The sequence below is a fragment of the Nicotiana sylvestris genome, chromosome 5 (genome assembly GCF_000393655.2).
Source record: "Nicotiana sylvestris chromosome 5, ASM39365v2, whole genome shotgun sequence".
NCBI classification, from domain to species: Eukaryota; Viridiplantae; Streptophyta; class Magnoliopsida; order Solanales; family Solanaceae; genus Nicotiana; species Nicotiana sylvestris.
The window spans coordinates 102,815,891-102,820,580 of record NC_091061.1 but is presented as its reverse complement, the minus strand read 5'-3'; positions in this window follow the sequence as shown (position 1 = coordinate 102,820,580).

The window sequence follows — 4,690 nt, the reverse complement described above, 5'->3', positions numbered from 1 at the left end:
AAAGATTGGCATTCTTAATGCTCGATCACTCATTTTTGCAAGATCAAAAAATGTTATCCATTGTGTTCATCTTTTATACCTTTTGTTCTAGAGTTTATTATACTTAGCTAAGATTTACCCCTTCATTCTCTTTAATTGATTTATTCAAAAAGGTTCCAATATCTTTTGAGTCAAACACTCCCTTTGGTAATTCCTCTTTCTCCCTTTTGATTTTTTTCCTTTTCTTTCGATCTAAATATAATTTCCAAGATGCTATATTTTTAATATACAAATCTTAATTCCAATGTAATTATAACATGGTAGCCATGGACATTTAGAGGAAATGGCGAATGCATAGTGGAATATACAACAAAGTACATGAATCTTCTTCGGGTGCAAATGGCTCTCCATGTTACTGGAATTCCTCGTCCTTGAAGGACTTGCAGGTATGTGTTTACTCGTAAAACTACAATTGAATTTATAACGTGGTTTATAAACATCGTCATTGATGGGTTGTTGATTTTCTCACTGTATGGAGCTTCGTTTCTTAGCTCATCCATAGAGGTGCAGAGAGTGAGTTTGAGAGAGAAGCTACTATTGTATTGATGTTAACGAACTACTGTACAACTCTATTTTTAATCAAGTCTAATGACTAACTGATTGGATAGCTCATATCCAACTGTCAACCACCAACCCCACTAACAACTTAACTAACTAACCACTCAACTGCCTAATTTAGCTACTAAGCTATTTTATGCTAACTACTAATCTTAATACTCCCCCTCAAGCTGGAGGGTGTAAAATGTTGAGCACTCCCAACTTGCCTAACAAGTACAAGTGTTGAACTCTCCCAAGACCTTTTGTCAGCAAGTCTGCCTGTTGATCTCTAGTACCGACATAATGTATTTTCGGCTTTCCTTCCTTGATCTTGTCTCTTATAGAGTGGCAATCGATCTCTATGTGCTTAGTCCATTCATGAAAGATAGGATTTGCTGCAATTTGAAGTGCTGCTTTGCTATCACAAAACATGTCCACAGGCTGCTTGATCTGCAATCCCAATTCTGAAAATACCCCTAAGAGCCAACTACTTCTGAAGTTGTTGTAGCTAGACTTCTGTATTCTGCTTCATCTAAGCTCCTTGACACAATTTGTTGAATCTTTGACTTCCAAGATATCAGGGAGACCCCAAACTTAACCAGGAATCATGTGCCTGACCTCCTAGTGTTGGGATATGCTGTCCAATCTGCATCACAGAAACAAGTAAGGTTGTCTGCTGCTCCACTATTCATCATTATGCCCATTCATGGTTCCAATTTTACATACTTCACAATCCTTAATGCTGCATCCCAGTATGATTTGTTTGGAGCTTGTATGAATTGACTCAATATTTGTACTGCAAAACTAATGTCTAGCCTTGTGATTGTTAAGTACAATAACCTCCCTATTAGTATCTGGTAGGCTGGAATATTTTCTAATGGCTCATCCCCTGAAACACCCAAATGTTTGTCATGCTCTATTGAGGTGAACTTCTGATTTGTTTCCAAAGGTGTTGAGACTGGCTTGGCTCCTTCCAGTCCAAAGTTTGATATCAGTTGTAATGCATATTTCCTTTGGTTAAATAAGATTCCCCTGTGTGATCTCAGCACTTCTATCCCTAGAAAAAACTTCAATTCTCCAAGATCTTTCACCTTAAACGTCTGATGCAATACTCTCTTGGTTTGTTGAATTAGACTATTACTGCTTCATGTGATCAAAAGTTCATCTACATATACTAACACCACCACTATGTCACCCTTTTCTTTTTTAGTAAACGTAGAATAGTCATGTAAGCTTTGAAAATAGCATGCATCAACCAAAGCTTCTAACAGTTTTATGTTTCACTGTCTTAAAGCTTACTTTAGACCATACAAAGATTTCACTAGTTTGAACACCTTGATGAAGCTCCATATAAACCTCCTCAAACAAGTCTCCCTATAGAAATGCATTATACATCCATTTGAAAAATGTTCCAATTCCTTGAGACTGCCAATGGAATGAGAGACTTGACTGTCACCATTTTAGTGACTGGTGAGAATGTTTCATGATAGTCCAGTCCCTCTTTTTGGCTGTAGCCTTTTGCAACTAGTCTTGCTCTGAACCTCTCAATTTTACCATTAATTTTGTATTTTACCTTGTATACCCATTTTGATCCAATTGCATTCTTTCCTTTGGGAAGATCAACTATCTCACATGTGTTATTGTCTTCTAGAGCTTTGATCTCCAGCTTTATAGCTTCTATCCACCTCTCATCCTTTGAAGGTTCCTAAAATGTTTGTGGTTCTATGATTGCTGAGATGTTTGCTACTAACTTCCTGCCTTGTACAGACAACTTGTGATAAGAAATGGAGTTTGATAATTTGTATGTAATGTCCTTCTGTTTTCCTATTGTAACATATTCTTCAAGCCATAGTGGTACTTTAGTAGTTCTACCAGACCTCCTTAGGTTAGTGTCTGTTGAGCTAGCATCACGAACTTCATCTTTAGCATTATCAGTTCCTGGTACATTGTCAAGTATTTCAGCCAGTTCTTCAACCTCAGCATTGTCAATATGTTCATGTTCAACAGAATCAATATCAGCTTGATTAGGAACTGTATCAGCATCTGCAGGTGAATTTGCATTTACTGCATCTCCTGCTGCATCTGCATCTATGCTGTGCACATCTTGATGCCCGTGAGCTTGTTGATTCTTCTGTTGATGAGCTACCTGAGTGTCAAGAGATCTCCCCCTCTTAGGGGCTACACCAAATACATGACAAGAATCAGAAATAAACAAGTGAGCTTTATTTGGTTTAGCAAAGGGAAATGTGTGTTCTTTGAAAACAACATCACGGCTCACAAAAAACCTGTTGCTGCTGAAATCTATGAGTTTGTAACCCTTTTGAGTAGTGGAATATCCTAAGAAAACTGCTGCTTTTTCCCTTGTGCCAAACTTGTCATTTATGAAAATAGTGGTAGCATAACAAAGGCATCCAAACACTAGCAAGTGATCAAGAGATGGTGGCCTTCCATGCAATAATTCATAAGGTGATTTGCCTTGTAGAACTTCAGTAGGCAGCCTATTAATCAAGTAAACAGCCCCCTCGACACATTCTCCCCAGTATCTAGTTGGAACTTGAGCTTGAAACTTTAATGCTCGAGCAACATCTAAAATATGCATGTGTTTTCTCTCAGCTACCCCATTTTGCTGAGGGGTATACACACAACTGCTTTGATGAATTATCAAATCAGTACACACTTTGTTAAAAAATTCTGTTCCATTGTCAGTTTTAACCACCTTAATAACATTAGAAAACTGAGTCTTTATTAATGGGAGAAACAAACTTAGTATAATAGCAACATCACTCTTCATTTGCAACAAGTAGATCCATGTAAATCTTGTATGATCATCTACTATAGTAAGGAAAAAATACTTTCTATCATGAGTAGGTGCCCTATATTGACCCCATACATCCATTTGAATCAGTTTTAAATGCTTTTCACTAACAGTATGACTAGTAGGAAATATTAACCTGCTTTGCTTAGCTAGTGGGCAAATAGAACAATCTTTATTAGTAGCTACATCTAAAACTTTATCCTGTATGAATGACATGTGCTTCATAGTCTTAATTGAAGCATGCCCCAGCCTTCGATGCCAAAGACCACTGTCTATTATTTTTCCTTATACTACTACACTCTTCACTAGATTTTTCATACTGTTTTGATTGTTCCTTTGCCTCACAATGTATAGACCTCCTTGCTCTTTACCAACTCCACTCACCTTGCCAGTGAAGAGGTCCTGAAAAATACAAAAATCAGGAAAAAAATAGGGCATTACAGGAGAGACTTTTGGTCAGTTTGGCTATAGACAATATATTGTATCTGAAATCTGGAACATATCGCACATCTTTAGCCTTCATACTTTCAAGGAATTCAGCAATTCCTATGTGTGTTATATTTGATTTAGCTCCATTAGGTAAATAAACTTCTTCTTTAGAATTTAATTCACTAACACCTGTTAAGGTGTTAAGTGACGCAGGAATATGGTGAAAGGTACCAAAATCTACAATCCACTCAGTAGTGCCTAATTCTGACATAAAAGATGTGGCAATACCTGCTAAATTAACTTGACGTGCAACATCATTCTTGTTCCCATTCAGCATGCCAAGAATCTGATTGTATTACTCTTCTGTGAAGAAATATCCACCTTTTGCAGATTCACCAGCAACCTCACCTAACACTGCCTGAGACTTCTTGTCTACCACATTGTTCCCAACTACATTATTGACAACAAACTTCTTCTTTACCTTAAAGTCAGTCGGGTACCCGATCAACTTGTAACAATTCTCCTTTAAATGCCCCTTCATATTGCAATACTCATATTGAATATAAGGCTTCTTTCCTTTATATGGTTGTCCACAGCCTACATGCATAACCATGGGATCAATCTTCCTTGTCAAAGGTTGTGACCTTTGACTCTCATCTCTATAATCATAGCATATGCTTGATTCAAGCTGGGTTCTATGTCTTCATTAGTATTTGTCTGCAAGCCTGCTCATAAGACTCATTTAAACCACTGAGAAATTGAAGCAATCTCTGTTGCTGCAAATGCTCAATGTAATCCCTCGACTTAGGGCAGTCTCAGCCAGGAGAAGGAACAAGAGCATCGTACTCTGCCTAAAGTTCCTTTAGTTTA